The 19,508-nt window shown below is 36.9% G+C and overlaps 1 protein-coding gene and 1 pseudogene across 3 annotated transcripts in view; one reads left to right on the top strand and one right to left on the bottom strand.

The window, feature by feature from the left end:
* The first annotated feature begins 475 nt into the window (after positions 1-475).
* Sh3d19 (SH3 domain containing 19) overlaps positions 476-19,508 on the top strand; it is a 103,770-nt gene continuing 84,737 nt past the window's right edge. The window contains exon 1 of one of the 3 annotated variants that reach the window (XM_023723637.1): positions 476-789. The gene's annotated coding sequence lies outside the window, so the exon portion shown is untranslated. The remainder of the gene's footprint in view (positions 790-19,508) is intronic. The other 2 variants (XM_023723632.1, XM_023723636.1) reach the window with 2 other exon arrangements.
* On the bottom strand, positions 17,175-18,157 carry LOC101562100 (annotated as a pseudogene).

Below are 19,508 nucleotides of genomic sequence, written 5' to 3'. Positions count from 1 at the left end.
GTATCCTCCAACAAGATTTCTCACATTTAGCACTTCTAATATGTTGTATGAAATAATTGTTGGGTCAGGGAGTTCCCTATGTTTTTCAAGACACTCAGCACTTCTGGTCTCTACCCACAAAAGCTGCTTTCCCCCCAGTGGATAATCAAAAAGAGAGAGAGAGAGAGAGAGAGAGAGAGAGAGAGAGAGAGAGAGAGAGTGTGTGTGTGTGTGTGTTATCACACCTAATTGCTAGTGAAATACTGACATCCAACTTCTGTATATTCCGGATTATAGAGAGTTAAGGGTGAGGTTCTTCTGGCTTTGGCGTATTTGCAGATGTTGTAGCTGGTTGCTCATCTTCCCCCCTCCCCATTCTGTTAAAATCTTCCGCCAACCATGATTCATGGAATGATTTTTTTGAGCTGAGTAATCTGTGGCTTTTCTGTTTCCTTACTTTCCTTTCCTAGCTAAATCTGTTTTGGTTTTGGCAAAGTATTTAAGCAAAGATCTTTTAAGTGAAATAGTATTTGTGAATAGAGCATTTCCCAAGTAGATGATCTTAAACTATAAAAAGTTTCTGCTCCTGTCCTTCATTATGTCCTTTCTGCCTCCCTGCTAGCAAGTCCTCTCTACTCCAAGGAGGAACAGTGTTCAGGGAAAGACACAGCTCCCTTGTGACACCTAATGGTGTGCCAGATGGTATTGAAGAACTTTTTTCAACAGCTTTTTAAGAGCATTTGACTTACAACGGTCTTCTTTCTTTGCAGATCGCAACGAGCGAAATAAACCAGAGCATCGTTCTTCCAGGTATGAATTTATAATATTTAATAATTCTGTATAAAGTTTCTTATTTGAAAAACACTGCAGTAGTACAAGTGTCCTGTCTAGAGTTTCTGTATACTGGAACTTTCTGTGGCATTCAGAGAAGCTTCACAAGGGAAATACTTTTACTTCTCTGAAAAAAAATTTCTTTATAAAATTATTGCCTACTTGGAAGACATGTTTTACTTGTAGAATTCCTATCAGTGACAGATACATATTCATAAAAGATGATTTTCATGTGCTTCCTTTTGTGACTTACTTTGTTCTCTCTTTAATAAATATTTTATAAATGTATATTGATCTTTTGCTAATTATACAACTAATATAGGCCAGAGAGAATAGTTCAGTGCTAAGAGCTACTTGTCTAGAATGTACTGTGTTCAGTCTTCCACACTGCAAACAAAACAAAACAGAACCTCAGTATCTCACTATAGAAATTCAGAGAATAATTTTAAAACTACAAAAAAATAAAAAAACAGCATTTACTCTGCTTTGCATCAATCAGAGGTGGCTGGCTAATACTAGCATTCTGCTGTATTTCTTTTTTTATTAAAACGATTTTTTTAAAAAGTCTTTAATTTGTTTATTTGGTACAGGGTCTTGCTATTCAGCCTGGACTCATAGTGATCCTCCTGTTTCTGCCTCCCCAGTGCTGGGATTACAGGCATGCTCCACCACACCCGGTTTTAGAGGCTAGCAGGGCAAGCGTGGAGTTCAGAGCCGGCAGGGCATGCAGTACCATGGATCAAACCTGGGTCCTTGTGCTTGCCAGGCAGGCACTTAGACCACTGAGCTATCTCTCTAACCCCTGTATTTCTTTCTGTACTTCTTATAAAATACATTCACACAGAGACACACATGAATTCTTTTACATTCTTTCAGTAATTTCAGGCAGAAAGTACTACTTTTTTGTTTGTTTTTCTTTTGCAATACCAGGGATCAAACTTGGAGCTTTGTGCTTTTAGGCAGGCACTTACGCTGCTGAGCTATCTCGCTGGCCCCTTCTTTCAGTAATTTCAAATGTCCAGAAAGATTATGTATGTCAAAGCTTCATACCTACACAAAAAGCATTTCATTCAATATTTACCGGTACTGAAGATACTCCTTAAAATGTTTTCAAACTTGTGAAAGTCAAAATCTGTCTTTCTCTCCTAGGTAAGACTGACAGACTAAATTAGATACATGTTTTTAAATTTTTTTTAGTTTTCTTAGTACATGTGTGCAGTACATATGATTACATTCATCATGGGAGGTTGGCACATGTACATAGCACATATTAGTTTGTTTTACTTCCCCTTGTCTCCCTCCAACTATAATAGAAATGTTAATTCATTCTATGAAAGATTGTGATTTTTCTAATAATAATTCCTCCTTATTCCATATTGTGTCACTTTGTTCAGTCAGTTTTCTGTTTTTTGGGATTTTTTGCATTGTAGAAACTGATAAAATTGTAATAATTTGTTCATTAGGTTGACTGGTTAAAGAAATTCTTGGCCAAAGACCTTAATAAATAAAAATGTAAAATATCTGATAACTCCATTACCTAGAATAAAAATGCATTTTGCAGAAATTATCAAAAAAATTAGTGAAAACTAATCTGAGAATAAAATATACCTGGATATTTAGAATATTGACTGATTTTTTTTTTTTGTTCAGGCATATATTTTGGGTATATACTAAAATTCACTACTCTTTGTGTGTGATCTTGTAAGTTTCAGCAAACATAAATTGTGTCAACTCCCATAAATAATCCACTTTTTAAGATTGATTTTAAAGTAGTTTATATAAAATAGTCCCAAAAATGCTGCTTAAGAGAAAACTTTGAACACATAATTGCATATTTAAGTTGGAAGGGTAGGGGAAAAAACTTGGGATGATAAAACCCAGATTTATAAAAATTTTGACATACTGAAGTTTCAAATGAATTGAGTATTATAAATTATAATACCATTTAGAACATAAAAAGGTGGGGAAATGTAACTTAAGCAGTACGTTGAAAAAATCTTGAAGACAGCTCTTCATAAATTCATAATGAGTCAAAAATTTTATAATTGCCTCCACCTTCCCCCAGAAGGGATTTGTATACATTTGCTTACCATGAAATAAGTATAATACATAATATATATAAGATGGGAGCTCTCAGATTACACTTCTTAGCTAGTCCTACAAAAGATTTTTACAATGTATCCAATTCCCAGTTCATAAGACCTTGGAAAAACTCACTATGCCCTAAATTGCTCTGTTGATGTCATGTTGGGAGCTTAAAAACAAAATCTCATGTCCTGCTCCCGGAAGTCTACCCAGTAGTGTGGAACAAATCTTCAAAATATGTATATGAAACAGGTTCCCAGTAACTCTAACACACAGCCAAGTGATAGCCTCTAGTCTGTCAGTTGAATTGGGATCGGGAGTGTGGACACCATCCCTTGAAAGATAAGCTGGCAGTGTATGTGTCTAGATGACGCATCAGTGGTACACACACCCAGCACATACAGAGTAGTTCTAGAAAGTAAAAAATAAATAAATGAAATAAAGTATTTTGTGTTTGTCTTGACACACACTAAGGCTAAGAGATTATTTTAAAAGAGACCAAAGAGATTTGGACAAGCAAATGCACTATGTGCATTTAAAAAATAAATAAATCTGCGAGTAAAAAAAAAAAATCTCAAAAAATAAAGAATTGAAGAGGGGACAATCAGAAAAGTTTATTTAGATCTGGATTTTGGTTCACATAGTACTTATTAACATTACACTCAGGACCAGGGAGATAGCACAATAGAATAAGTGCTTGCCTGGCAAGTGCAAGGGCCTGAGTTTAATACCTGGTTCTACAAAAAAAAAAAAAAAAAATACACTCTTAGGTGTAGAATAGGAATGCCATAGTAGATGTAGTCTAATGTTTGGAACCTACTCTCAAATAATTAAAGGAGTAGAAACAGAAGGAATGAATGATGAAGGCCATATTGGAAACTGTTAGTGATTGAATAGAGGCAGTACATGTACCAGAGTAAATATTATTTAATTGTATTGTTTTCTTCAGCTTCTCTGAAAACTTAAAGTTTTCAAAGAAGAAAGTGGTACGCTGGGTGTGATAATGCACACTTGTAATTCCATCCCTTGGAAGGCTAAGGCAGGAGGATCCCCATGAGTTTGAGGCCAGCCTGAACTACATAGTAAAACCCTTTCTCAAAAAAAAAAAAAAAAGAAAGAAAGAAAGAAAGAAAGAAAGAAAGAAAGTAAGTAAGTGGCAGTGAGGGGACAGTTCATGTATTTATCAGGTCTGAGAGCGCAGAATGCCGATCTTTGGGTGGAATGTTGCGGGGCTGAATTTACGCACAGTATGAGGAAGAATTTCCTTTCAGAACCAAGCAAAGATGGAGTGACATCATTTACACCGTAAGCAAATCCCATCAAGGAAAGCTAAACAAGCTGCCTGGGAGTAAAAGTAAGAGAAGGTTCCCACATCTGTAAGTCACTATTCTGGATGGCTGAGCCCCTTGCTCAGTCAATAAATATTTCTTGGGAGTCTCTGTTGCAACTCTTGATAGAATTGAAAACAGGAAAAAAAAAAAAAAAAAGCTTTGGCTTCTTGGAACATCAATTGTTTGGTACTTATCTGCCCAATCTCTGAGAGTCTATGTAGCCTAAGGTCGCAATCAGGTCTTGAGCTAATTTTTGTTTCAGCCTGTGCCTGTGCTACTCTTGAGGGTATATGAGTATGATGATGATTTATTATGTATTAAACCCAAGAGCACTCTACCACTGAGCTAGATCCCCAGCCTCCCCCCTTTTTAAAATTTATTTATTTATTTATTTTGGCGGAACTGGGGATTGAACTCAGGCCCTTGCTCTTGCCAGGGAAGCGCTCATTACACTGAGCCATCTCCCCGGCCCCTCCAGCCCCTTTTTAAAAAATGTGTCTATTATTTCTTTTGTAGTGTTGAAAATTGAACCCAGACTCTTCACACAAGCTGCATCTCCCAGTCTTTTTACTTTCTTTGTAGTTGAGACAAGATCTTGGTAAATTCCCCAGGCTGGGCTCAAACTTGCCATCCTCCTGCCTCAGCTTCCCAGAATGTTAGAGTTACAGGCATGTACCATCACATTCAGTGTCCTGATTACCCTTTCATCTCTAATTTATACTTTCCAATCTCTACAACTGTGCTGTTAGTCTTGGTAACTCTAGCAGTAATAAAGTAGCTGATCCACAAGAAGCATTAACAGATTAACAAATAACTATTTCAGGGAGGGAATGGGAAATGTCAAGTTTTTTCTCTTGCAAATTGGGAAGAACCTGCCTTTCCAAAGCTTGCTTATGACTATTATTAAGTATGTTTATTAGACTAGCAATAAGGAAGAATGCCCCATAAGCAATAAAAGAGTTTTGAAAAGAGCATTGTTTTGTTGGCAGGGTGTCTGCTGAGCCTGGCAGTGTACTGTCCTGTCCTCCAGCAGGCAGGGCTGTCCTCACCAGGCCAACAGTACATCATCTAGCAGGTTAATACCTGCTGCATCTGTGAGGCAAAAAGAAATAAAAGTCGCTTAATTTCAGTATGTTTTTTGGTTCTCCTCAGGCCACTTGGCAAGAAGAATAATGGACTGGATGCTCCACAAGGATAAGAGAAATAGATTTGTCTTGTTTGTGTTTTTTACAAGGCCAAATACTTTGATAGCTTTCAGTAAGAGGTGCATAAATCTGAGATGTCTGCCTCTACTTTCATTCCAGTGCTAAATAAGGAGGCATAACTCTTGTCAAGTTAAGGGAAAAGTTTTATCAAATGTGGGCTGCTCTAAAGAACTCAAGCTGAAAGTACTTTTGTAAGCATTGTTAAGAGGCTTGAAGGGTATCTTGATTACTTGGTTTGATGTGTTTCTAAAAAGAATTATTTGCTTCTTGCTGGTTGGTCAGTGTGGAAGTCAGAAATATGTTCCTGAATTATTTTAAACATACCACATTTATTAATTTAAACATACCACTTCACAAATTGATGTCCCCCAGAGTGCTCTTCTGTAGGAAAAACAGTGTATCAAGAAAGGCATGTTTGGTTGGAGGGTATAGCTCAGTGATAGAGCAGGTACTTAGGGTACATGAGGCTCCCTTTCCAGTGTTGAATTCTAACAACAACAACAACAACAAAAAAGAGAAATGCTCATGTACAGAAATGTCAGTGAAGCTTGGTGTGGTGGCACACACCCATAGTCCCAGCACCTGGGAGGTTAAGGCAGGAGGCTGAGGCAGAACAATCACTACAAGTTTAAGGCCAGCCTGGGCTACAAAGTGAGTTCAAGGCCAACCTGAATTGCATAGTGAAACCCCATCTCAAAAAGAGGAAATAAATTAAGAAAGGAAGCACCTATGAAATTATGAATTTAAATTAGACATGTTACTTTACTATGATATTACTCAGACTCAATATTCTAAAGCACATTATAAAACTCAAGGTGATATGTATTTTATATGTCATTTAAATTATTGTTTGAATTCATAACTTCCTGTCTCAGACATGGCTATTAATAGCATTTTTAAAATGCCATAAAATAGCAGTTTGGGAAACTAATTAGAGGAAAGTGGGAGCTACAGATGATAATGTTAGGTCCTCTGGCAATCAGTGCCATGAATAGAAAATTAGGAACTCTTTACCACAGCACAAGCTTTATAGATTTCAGTGACTTGTGAGGTCTGTGTAACTAGCTACTTCATCTCAAATGTTTTATCTACTGTAAGAAAATAACTTGCAGCATCAAAAATAGAAAGCACTCGAGGGCAAAGAATCTTAAATCTTATATTTCTTAGAGTTTATCACTTGAATCTTGGTCTCCTTAGTCTTTTCATTTTTTGAGACAGAGTCTCACTGCATAATTCAGGCTGGCCTTGAGTTCACTATTTAGCCCAGGTTGGCCTTGAACTCCCAGCAATCCTACTACCTCAGCCTTAGGAGTGCTGGGATTACAGGCATGCGCCACCATCCATGGCTGGCTCCCAAAAATCTCTATAACCATCTGTCACAGCCATTCACGAAAATCAGTGTAATTTTATTTTAAAAATCAGAAAAATTAAAAATTCATCATAATGATTCTAAAGAGGATCACTATGAGTCCAGGCTGAATAGCAAGACCCTGTACCAAATAAACAAATTAAAGACTTTTTAAAAAATCGTTTTAATAAAAAAAGAAATACAACAGAATGTTAGTATTAGCCAGCCACCTCTGATTGATGCAAAATTTTTATTTTAAAAATCACAAAAATTAAAAATTCATCACAATGATTATAAGTAAGAGCAAAAATAGCCAAGGCAATATATTAAAGGCCAAGAAAGGAAAAAAGCCTCTGATAAGACACTGTTTTGTCAGCATATACATAAAAGAATCACCTAATAAGCATGGATGGCTATGTACAGATCTGTATTATGAAATGATAGAACTGACATTAAGATCTGTGAGAGAAATGGCACCATGTACAAATGATGGTGGAATAATTGATCATTCAAGTTTTTAAAACTCCTAAATTTTATTTTATGATATAATCGAAAATATGAAAGTAAAGGAACTAAAATGTTTTCAAGAAACATCTAAGAGGTCAGACATGGTGGTATGTGCCTGTAATCCTACTTAGTACTCAGGAGGCTGAGGCAGGAGGATTGCGATGGTTAGAGGCCAGGCTGGCTATGTAGTGAGTTCAATGCCAGTGTGAACTACATAGCAAAACCCTGTCTCAGAAAAATAGAAGCAGCAGAAGAAGAAAGGTCTATGAATATATGGCTTCAGGGCAGGGGAATGAGCTCAAATACAAGGCATAAAGAAAAAGATTAGTGAATTTGAGAGAAAATTTAAAATTTAAGTATCTGAATATATCAAAAGCATGTAAGAAGGAAAGTCATGTCTATGCAGTGCACATATACAATAAAAGTTAGTGTCCAGAGTACTGTATTTAAGAAAGAAAAAGACAATGCAGTAAAGTGTGGCAAGAGTCACATAAGATAAAACCTAACCAATTAAAATATGAAAAGATTATTTGCCTTGCCAATATTAAGATATGCCATATCTTTTTTATCCATTCCTCAGGTGATGGGCGTCTTGGTTGTTTCCAAGTTTTGGCTATCGCAAATTGTGCTGCTATGAACATAGGCACACATATATCACTATGATATAATGTTTTCAGATCCTCCGGGAAAATTCCCAGTAGAGGAATCGCTGGTTTAAATGGGATTCCAGTCCAAGTTTTCTAAGGAGTCTCCACACTGCTTTCCATAATGGTTGCACCAGTCTACATTCCCACCAGCAGTGGAGAAGGGTTCCTTTTTCCCCACAGCCTCTCCAACATTTGTTGTTGGGTGATTTCTTTATGATAGGCATTCTTTCTGGGGTGAGATGATATCTCAATGTTGTTTTAATTTGCATTTCGTGGATGGCTGGTGATGTGGAGCATTTTTTCGTACATTTATTTGCTTCTTTAATTTCATCCTCTAGAACTTAAAGTTCAACATATCAATACTTGGTGAAAAATACCTATCCCATGTTTGCCTAAGATGTTTGATATTCAGACAGATAGTGAGCTTAAGCTTAACAGTCTAGGTTGTATGGTAATAACAATAAACTTCTCTTCTGGAGGGTTAACAACCTAAGTTTGCAGACCAAAGTTAGAGAAAAAGGAGGGCCGCAAGGAAAGCCAACATTTTGGCCCTAGCCTTCCAAGGTCAATTAAGACTCAGGACATATGATAATTTGTACTGTAACATCATGTCACTCAGTAGTGTCTCAAATTTTCTGATCAAGGAGATTATGGGGCCAAAGAGGAAAGTGATCGATGATGTAGAGTGTGCCTAAGGAGAGTCACATGGGGAGAAAACATTCTCTCAAGCTTTCACAGAGAGCACATTGGCCAAGCAATGGCCATGACTCATCCATGTGGCTGACACTGACAAAGGTTCTACAATCTGAGGTACAGGATCTCAGGATAAATCCTGAGGGGATTTCACTGACCTTATCAGACCCAGAAGCTACAAGTCTTGTTGCATAGGTCTTGCTTTATCTTGGTCTTAACCATTCAGCAGAAAAGTATGAAAATGAAGTATAAGAGGTAAAGCCAAAAAAAAAAAAAAAAAAAAAGAAGTAAAGCCATGCTGTTATGTTGAGCAATAGGGGACTCAGGTTAACAATTTCTGACATTGCCGGTGAAGCAGAAGACCTAATACTATTATGAACTACTGGACTCTTTTAGAATATTTTGCTGAGTTAACACACCTATAATATTCAAATAACAGAACTTAGCAAAAAAAAGGGGATACAGATGAATGTCGGATTTGTATCTGTGTATTCAAAATGGTTAGGATAGATATATAGTTACATTCTCTTAATGAATAGAGGGATTTGTTCTGATGGTGTTTGTAAATAGGATATCATGTCCACATCTTGTACAGCAAATAACCACTAGGAAGAATGTAGGCAATGTGTTAATTATTGAAACTGTCCTACCAGTTTGATTTGAAACTGTCTCATTGCTATTTGTTTCTCAATAAAATTATGGGGAAAAAAAGATATGCACTGGCTAGGGATGCAGCTCAGTACTTGAGGCCTTGTGCAGCAAGAATGAGGCCCCAGCATTGCCCCCCACCAAAGTGCTCACCCAATAATACCATTTTACTTTCATTGAGATGGCACAGAAACTGCAAAGACTGATGCCAAGTAGGCGTGAGAGTACGTTACTTGGTACAGCAGTCAGGAGGACTTTCTTTAAGACCATGGAACAGATTTAGGGATCATCACAGTGAGATTTTGCTATAGGGGACAGACATTGGGCCCAACTTTTAATAATAGCACAGACAAGTGAGAATTTATAGTCAAAAAGCAGAGTAGGAACAGTAGGTAGAAAACCTAAGGAGAAAGATCAGCGGTTAAGGGGAGCCTGGCCAAAACAAAGAACAAGTTTTTTGTTTTTGGTTTTGTTTTTTATGGCAGGGTCTTGCTTTATAGTTAGCCTGGGCTTTAGCTCACTGTGTAGCCCAGGATGGCCTCAAACATACAGCAATCCTGTTTCAGCCTTCCCAATGCTGGGATTACAGGTATGTGCCACCACACATGGCAAACTACAAAATTCTTGTTGACTGTTACAGTTTGTGGCTAGTTGCCCCCCAAAAAACCTCATGCAGTCATGGAGTGGGGACTTCTAGAGTTTGAGATTAACTCATCATTCACTGGGATTATGGGTGTGAGTACTGCACCTAGCCTGGGGCATATAGCCTAAATACAATGTAAGAGAGACAAAGAGACAGACTTCCTCTCTTGCTGTTTTCTGCCACCATGGAAGGTAGCTCTCTGCCTTGGAGCCAGCCAAGTATGGACTGAAACCTCCACTAACTGTGAGCTAAATAAACTTATCGTTCCCTCGTTTTGGGTGTTGGGTATTTGTTCCAGCAATGAGAGAAAAATAACTGAGACACTGACGATAGGCCATGATGCTCAGACATGGGAAGTAGGAGTGGAGATGGTGGAGGGTGAGGACCGACCTGGATTAGATACCTAGGTGACTAGATATTGAGGATGGGAGGACTCTCGCTAGAGCTCTGACTTAGCACTGTTCTAAAACTGGATTGTGTAAGGAAGTGCACAAATGAGCCAAGTAGAAGGTTCTGAAGACTGATCAAAATTTGGCAGAACATCTTTTGTCAGTTCAGACCAGCATTGTTTGGATTAAAGGAACTACAGATCTATGTGATAACAGATGACCCTCAGAAATATAGTTTTGGCTGATTTTTTTTTTAAATGGTTGTAGGAAGATAGGTATGGTATTACACCAGTTCTATATTGCAGAGATCAGTGAGTTGGCCAGATCTAACTGCCACCTGTTTCTGAGTGGTTTTGTAGAAACTCAAGTTGCCCATTTGTCTGCATATTGTCCATGGCTGCTTTCACCTCCTAACAGCAGAATTGTTGCAAAATGGGACCATATGGCCCAATGCATTCTATTATTTATTGTGGGCTTCTGTGATTACCTATATGTATTAAAGTATAAAAACGTGCATGGAAATTATAATTAGTGAATGTAGGGTATCGATTATCAGTGGAATGGATCAAAAAGAATACCCAGGAACTTCGTTAGCTATGCTGTTTTATTTCTTAAGCTGAGTTACAGACTTTGCAGTATTATCTACACTTTTTAAAATACTGGAAATAGTCATAACTTTTTAAAAGTACCTCAGGAAAACCTTCTTGAATCCTGTAGCACCAATAAAGATATTTTTACAGCATAACCATACCATTTTGTGAAATCCGTTCCTGAAGCAGGAGAATAAAAAGGAAGAAATAGTCAAGAACATTCAGGAAAGAACACAAACACTATTTCCATTTTAATTCTACTCATAGGTCTGCTCCCGTGTTATCCTTTGCTAGAAGCAGCTTGCTCTGGATCTTCATCTCTTTTGCCACTTCCAAGTTACACAAATAATGTATGAAAGCAATTTTTTTCCTTTAGTAGTCTGGTGGTTCAATGTCTGGTCCATGTGTATGTAGTGTATGTTTATATAGTAACCCATATTTATTTCTGCCAGTTTTACCTTTCTTGATTACAGGCTTACCATGTCAGTTTCCACTTTATTGTTTTTCAAACAACTACATAAAAAATTTCAATGTAGCTGTATTATAATTTTATTTAACCAGTCCCTTATCAGCAGTATTTAGGTTGGTTCCAGTCCATTATAGTTGGAATTATGATGCTATAGAAAACATGTCTGTATCCTCATGTGTAGGTGTGTTCAGAAACCTTTGTTGTTTCTTCCTAGATAGAATTTTCCTCAAAATTTCCATTCTCATTCATAATCACTTTAAGTTTCAGATTTTTATATGCCCTGAATGGTTTGTCTCCTCCCCGATCTCAGGATAGCTTTGCATTGCTGTGGTACTGTTCTATGATTAGTGGGGCCCATTACAACCCCTTTCACATAGTGTGGCTTGAAATACTAAGGAAGCACTCAAACTCAACATGTAGAATGGAGTATTTGTAAAACATAGTTCAGTACACTGAGAATTAAGAGTTGATTATGCTAAACTTATAGGGTCATTTTATCACTAAGAATTTAAAGGGACCTTGCTTCTCTGCATTGGAACTCTGTTGCTGATCTAAGAAAGATGTTGAGGATTTTGTTTTGGCAGTTTACCATTTTTTTTTTATCACTTACAGTTTTAAGTAGAATAACCAGAAGCAAAAGATTCAATTTGTTTTGCTTTTCTCCTCTCTAAATATTTCTATCAAATGATCTGCTCTGCTGGGCTTAGTTTAACTACTGTAATTCTGTAGCATTTTCCTTCCCATATGTTTGAATTCCTGTATTTCTATAAACTGTGCTCATGTGTAATTACTTTCTGGCAGAATGCTTTGTAAACTGTAAGAGAAACATTACTTTTGCTGTAACATCCATAGTACTGTAAACAAGGTGAAAAATTGAAGTGTGTACCAGATATGTGGAGGGAAAGTCCTTTTGTAAATGGAAAATATGAAAGGATTATTAAGATTTTATGTCATCTTGCAGAGATTATACATTGCATTGTTTTATTGTAGTCTTAAGAAACATGACTTTAGCATTTCCTCCCAGTGTGATGGGAATGAAATGAAATACACAGTATCAGTTGGGTAATTGAAAAGTTTTATCAACCGGTCTGTCACTACCTTTGGTAGGGGCTTCTCTGAGTTTTTTTCTAATTAAACTATCAATAGGCTGTGAACTTTGGGACAGCAGCTGGTCCTGTGCTTATTACTTTTTCGCAAGATGACGTGTGTGGCTACCCAATTCCCAGTAGTCAAGGGAGCACATGGAAGTCCTGGCCTTTAAATTTTTTATTCCTAATTCTTTTCTCTTTCCCATGAGTTATATTTTATATTAGTTCTTTACTTTGATATAGTATAACTTAGAAATATTTACTTACAAAGTCTATATTAAAGAGCCTTTAGTTGAGTGAACTTTGTATGCATCATTGCAGCTCTTAGTTTATTTGTAGGTTATGGTTTTACTGTAACTAATAAATATCCTTGTACAACTGTACTTTAAATCTTTCCCCTTATCAGAATAGTATATACCATGTTCCTTAAATGTGTTGATTAGGACTATAAACATCAAAAGCATACTAATTCCTGGGAGAATCTTAGTCTGGACAATATTGGTAAAAAGTCACTCTGTATTATAATTGCATCCCATCTCATCAATAGTAAACTCTTGGTCAGAAATCAGTCTTGTCTCTTCATATAAAACCTTTCTCAAAACCCAAAATCAGGCCTGGTCCCAGGAATACAGTTCCAGAATTGGTAGCTTCCTTATTGATTAGGGGCTTCTTACATGAACAATACCCGCCCTTTGCAGATTTTTGCTGCATCTGATCTCATCTGAGTGGACACAGAGAAGTCCCTTGTATACCATTTGTGACTGCATGAGGAACCTAGAATTCAAGGGTTCCCTTCAGTATGGTTCTCCTTCATTTGGGACAAAAAGATTGAGAATTAATACCCTCTGGCAATTAAGAAAATAAAAGAATGAAAGGAAAGGGTCAGCTAGATAGCTTAGTGGACTAAAGTGCCTGTTTAGGCAAACTCAGGGACCTGAGGTTCGATCCTGGCATGCCATGCTGTCCTGCCCCAGGGCGCACTGAGAGGTGACTGAGACTGGGTGTGGTGGCGTGTACCTATAATCTCAGCACTTGGGAGGCTGAAAACAGGAGAATCACTACGAGTCTGATCTGTGTAGTGAGACCCTGTAGACCCTGTACTAAATACATTAAAAAAAAAAAAGAATTGAAGGAAAGTTTTGATCATCTTAAACTTTTCAGAGCAGCATTTTATCTAAAGGACAAACATCCCCTCAATCTAAAGCTATTTCTGCAAGATAATACTTTTCCTTTGATATTATTGCTTTTTCAAAAAATAACTTTTAAAAGAAATCATATTTGTTCTGTTTATGAAGCAGAATTATGCATTATAAAAATTTTGAAAAGAAAATCATTGTAATCCTATCTAACCATAGTTAATTAATGTTAAATTTTTTTAATTAGTGTACATTTATAATACTTGATATGTACATTCTTTTGGGGGGTTAATACATGTGTATAACATACCATGGTGCTGTTGCATTTAATGTTTTCTGATTTCAAGTAGATACTTATAACAAGGCTAAGGAATATACTGTTTTTAAATTATTTTTATTTAATTATATCATGCATGTTTTTTTCTCATTTCTTTTAAGCTATGGTTTAAATTTTTGATTACAAAAATATTTATTGCTTAAAGTTTGTAAAGTCACCAATAAAAAGTTAAAATCACTAACAATCCAATAATTACAGTTGGCAAATTCATAGTCCAATCTTTTTTCTGTGCATATTTGATGTACTCTTTGAAAATGTAATTGGGATATAGCATATAAGTCTTTTCTCCACAGAGCAATAGTTTGTAAACATTTCCCATAACATGATTTTTCATGATACTCTATTATGTAGGCATACCAAACTTTAATATTTCTATTGTCAAATGTCTAGCTTGTTTCTAGTTTGTTTCTGTCATAAACAGTGTTGTGATAAGATATTATACCTGCATTTTTATGAACCATCACTGATGATCACCTTATGTTAAACTCTTAGCAGTGGAATTAATGGAACAAAAACTACTTAGATATGTAAGACCATATATATAGACAGTACTCCATAATGATTCAACTTATGCTTTCTTGACTTTAGAGTCTCGTGAAAGTGTGTTCATACAACCATGTATTTTACTCTCAGTAAAAAATATTAAATATATTACATGAAATATTCAACACTTCATTACAGAACTGACTTCAAATGATTTGCCAAGCTACAGGCTAGTATAAATTTCCTCAGGATGGGCTGAGGAGATGGCTCAGGGGAATAAGTGCTTCCCTGGCAAGCACAAGGGCCTGAGTTCAATCCCCGATTCCACCAAAAAGAAAAGAAAAAAGAAAGAAAGATAAATTTTATATAAAGTAAAGCCATATAAATACGATGAGCTGTAAAAGGCTCAAATCAATAACTTCTGAGGATAACCCACTAATATTATAGACTGCTAGACAGTGTTAGATTGTTTAGTTGAATTCAAACACCTATAGTATTTAGATGCCAATAGAATATTCACCTACAAACAAAAATTTCCTCAGGATGTTTAAGGTAGGTTAGACTAAGCTAGAATGTTTGGTAGGTTAGATGTTTTAAAATACGTTTTTTTATTTATAACATACTCAATTCATGATGTGTTTCTTGGAATGTGACCCTGTCCTAAGTATAGGAGCATCTTTACCACCAAATTGCCTTGGTAAAAGATTGTATCCTCATAGTATAACATTCTTTGACTTGTATTACATAAGGATGTACCAGAAAAAAGTATGTAACTAATAAGAATATTGACATTAAGCTAGATGTGGTGGCATATGCCTATAATCCTGTCACTCTAGGCAACTGGGACAGGAGAATTGAAAGCTATACCTCAACCTAGACAACTTACACCTGTCTTAAAATTTAAAATAAATTGAAAAGAACGGGGGATATAGTGATATAGCTCTGTGCTAAGGCTTTGAGTTCAGTTCAGTTCTAAAAAGAGGAAAAAATATATGTACTTATGCAGGAGGCAATGTAGCTTAGTGGTAGAGTGCTGCTTATATGCGTAAGAATCTGTTCAATCTCCAGCATACACACACATATAAAAGTATTTCAATTTAACTCATTTATGTGCCAGAATAATCAGATTTGTTGTCTATTACCTGTTTCTGTAAATTTTATTTCAGACTTCCAAATAATTCTTTCCAGTAGAGTATACTAAATCATATGCCTGGAAACCCATGTGCCTGGAGCTTTCTAGAACCTATTCTGAGGACATTCAGAAGTTGGATCCCCTGAATTAGAAGGATAGATGCCACTCATGTCCCCTTAGAACCATATTTCAAATCAGGACTATCTGTGTCTGTTTGGAAAATTTAGGTGGTCCAAAATGAAAGCAAAAGTGCCACAAGATGGAAAGAGGGAAAAAAAAGGGGTTGAAAAAGAATGAAGATATATTCTGTACTGCGCCAGATGCCCACAATAAAGATACTCATCATGTACTGTAAATATGTACTAATAAAAATTTAATTTTAAAAATAAATGTAAAAAGGTACTCTGAAGTCATGCTGAGTTTTAGTTCTTTTGTGATTGTCTTAAGCTCTGTCCATATAAGTAGGATCACCTAGAACTATTCTAAGAGGCTGTGAATAGAGTGTGACAACCTTAAGTTCATGTATCAAGTTGCTTCAATTTAAATTTCAGCTTTATTATTTAGGAGCTGGGTTTCTTTGGCAAGTTGTTCAATGTTTCTTTATCTCAGTTTCCTGATTTGTCAGTGGGGCTAAATATAGTCCCTCTTAAGGCTATTTTGATAATTATGTAGTTGCCTTTTAAGTCAGATAATCAAAAGCAGTTGTCAATATACATTAAGAGATTTATTGCAGGGAATTTTTTCCACACTTGGATAGCACATGGTTACCTGTCCTTGCTTCATGAGAACTGATAAATTCTGGAGTGTCAGAACTGTTAAGTATGTTTCCAGCAACATCCTCCCCCCTTTTGTATTGAGGATTGGACCCATGGCTTCACACTAAGCTACATCCCCAGAACTTTTTCTAGATTTTATTTTGAGACACGGTCTTGCTAAATTACTCAGGTTGGAGTTGAGCTTGTGATCCTTTTGCCTCTGTCCTCAGAGTGCTGCGACAGTAGGTGTTTATCAACATACCTAGCTTCTAGCTCCTACAAGCTTCTGATGTAGTGATATTATCTTTGGCCAGTTAAGGAAAAGACACAAATGTAGCCTTCTGTTACTACTGGTACTGATTATTCCATATAGATTAAGTGTGTCATGGGAAATCATGGCATCGCTTTTGAGAATAGTTCACTAATCACCTCTCATTCTAAATTTGGGAACTCATCTTTGCTTTTTTTTTTTTTTTTTTTTTGTATTTTAGGGCAGTATCTACAGGGTCTCACTAGATTGGACTCATAGTGCTTCTCCTGTTTTCAGCCTGCCAAACACTGGGATTACAGGTGCACACCACCATGCCCAGTCTCAGTGTGCCCTGCGGGTGGGTCATGCCGGGGATCGAACCTCAACTGCTGTGCTCTAGTCTGCTGAGCTATCTGGCCGGCCCTCATATTTGCTCTTTAATGAGGCAATTCATTGGTAAAAGTAGGCCACTCAGGTAAAAAGCCCAATAAATGTCAACGTGCTTAGAATTCAAGGATTTTAAGAATCATAAATGTGTAGTATAACGACTATTGTTAATTTTTTTTCTTTTTTTTTTTTAACTGTTCTCAGCATTTATTACAAGATCCCAACACTGTTTTATTTTTTTCTTCTCAACATCCTGCTCTACAGCTTCCTTGGCTCTCTTTGCCCGGATGCCAAAGAGCTGGGTGTTGGCACAGGCCATGCACAGACGGGCAAATGCCTTGAAGCTCTTTTCTCCTCTGTGATGATGCTGGCCTTCTCCTTGTAGACGTTCTTGATGGGCATCATTGGTCCTGTCAGCCGGGTGGCCAACTTGAGTTCTTCAGCAGAGCTGTCTCCCTTTTGGGGGGCCGATGGCTTCCTGGGGAAGAGGATGAGCTTGGAGCGGTACTCTTTTAGCTACTGCACATTGGCCTGCAGGGACTAGGTGGGTTTGTTCTGCCACCTTGTGTTCACCAAGATGCCAATGGTCCGGGCCACCTTCTTATAAATACGAGCCACCCGCAGCTCCTTCACACTGAAGTCCCTGGTGGCTCAGACTTTGGTGTGGTATCGCACTGTGGAACAGAGCACGATGGGCCGAATGGGTCCGGATGCAGGGCGTGGGGCGATGTGGCGCACTTTTGCCTATTGGGCCTTGAGCCTGCAGATCTTCCGAGCTGGCTGATTGAACCACGTAGCCACACGCCGCTGCCAGTCTTTGTGGAAGTGGGACTTCAGAATCATGCCATTCTAGCTGGGTACCGTGACTGCCTTTTAGGCCGTGGATCAGCAGAACCAAAAGGCCATTGTTAATTTTCTAGTCCTGTTTTGAAATACTTTTTATTTTATATTGCTTTATTTTTGTCTTTGTCCTTGTTATTTGTTTATTTTTTTCTAAGATAAAAAAATCACTTTAGAAACAACCCTGTAACTGATCCTTCTGTAGACTTCCCAGGCAGCATCAAATGTGAGGATTTTTTCCAGAACATTGAGCAAGGTGCTGCGATAAAGTGCCACAAAGTCATACCTTGTGCCCTGGTCATAGGTGCTGTGCAGTTGGTTCTTGCCAAATCCCAGTCTTAACTGAAAGATGGGCTCCTTATTACCAGGCTTCTCGAAGGTCATAACCCAGATAGCGATCACTGGAGGACTTCTGGCCTATCCACTGTACTGATCACATTCTTCTCTTGAAAGTTTAAACTAAAAGACATAGAGCTTAAAAGCTAGTTTCTGGAGCTTGAAAATTTTTAGATTTGGGCTTGCTGGGACATGTATGTGATAAGCAAGCAGAACGAGTTTAAGTATAACATGAGAGGTGAAAATGAGAACTGAGAGAGAGCTCGAGGAGGGTGGAGAAAGAGAGCTTTCATGAGAAGCCACCTTGTCTCCTGCCCAGTGCTGTGCTGAGCACACCTGTCCTTTCTGTCTATATGAATTCTAGAGATAACCTAGAATGTTCATGCTAAAACCCCCTTATCTCTTTAGAGTTTAAAGGAATTTCAGTTTCTTTAGCCTCACAAGATAATAAAGTTCCATTAAAAGAAATAATAGTAAAAAAGAGATAATAGTAGCAATATTATAACTTAGAACTCATGTTACATTTGCTAACATTCTTACATTAACTGTCAAACTATAGCTTTTTTAAAAATATAGCTTTTATTCTAAAATTTACTTCCACATAGATTAGAATGTCAGGAATATACTGAGAGGGAAAAAAACAATAATACTCATATAGTATTTGTGGACAAACAGAATTCTTGCCATATGACATATTGTATGAAGAGGAAAATATATTGCTTATCTTATGGACACTGACAGGAAATCTGTGCCTCGAATAGAAGCATTTATTGCTTCATCTTTCAAAAGCATCTCAAAAAAGACGTCTTTTTAATGTGAGATTCAGGCAGGCCCATGAATTTCCAAATATTTATTTACATACGTTCCTTTATATATTTTATGAATAATCCCAAAAGTGATAAAAATCACAAATCATTTTCTGATACCCTTCAATGCTAAAATTCCTACCCCATTCTTTCGCCATGCCTCTGATTACGTACATCTTCCAGTCATGGGATGTTCAATGAAAGAAGACATTCTCAAGGTTCCCAGGCAATTCATCCTTGTTTAAGAGAGAATTACGTGTGTGTGTTCCTGTCTACATTTATTTATTTATTTTGTTGTTGTTGCTTTTCTTTTCTTTTTTTTTTTTTTTTCATAATTTTATTGAGAAACAAATAGCAATGAGACAGTTTCAAACAAAATTGGTAGGACAGAGTCAATAATTAACACATTGCATACATTCTTCCTAGTGGTTAATGTACAAGATGCGGACATGATAACCTATTTACAAACACTATTAGAACAAATCCCTCTATTCATTAAGAGAATGTAACTATATCTATCCTAACCATTTTGAATACACAGATACAAAATGGACATTCTTCTGTATCCCCTTTTTTTGTTTAGTTCCGTTATT

Source organism: Octodon degus, unplaced genomic scaffold (genome assembly GCF_000260255.1).
Source record: "Octodon degus isolate 3935 unplaced genomic scaffold, OctDeg1.0 scaffold00101, whole genome shotgun sequence".
Taxonomy (NCBI): domain Eukaryota; kingdom Metazoa; phylum Chordata; class Mammalia; order Rodentia; family Octodontidae; genus Octodon; species Octodon degus.
Note: the sequence above shows the minus strand (reverse complement) of the source record. Positions and strands in the feature narration are given on the sequence as shown.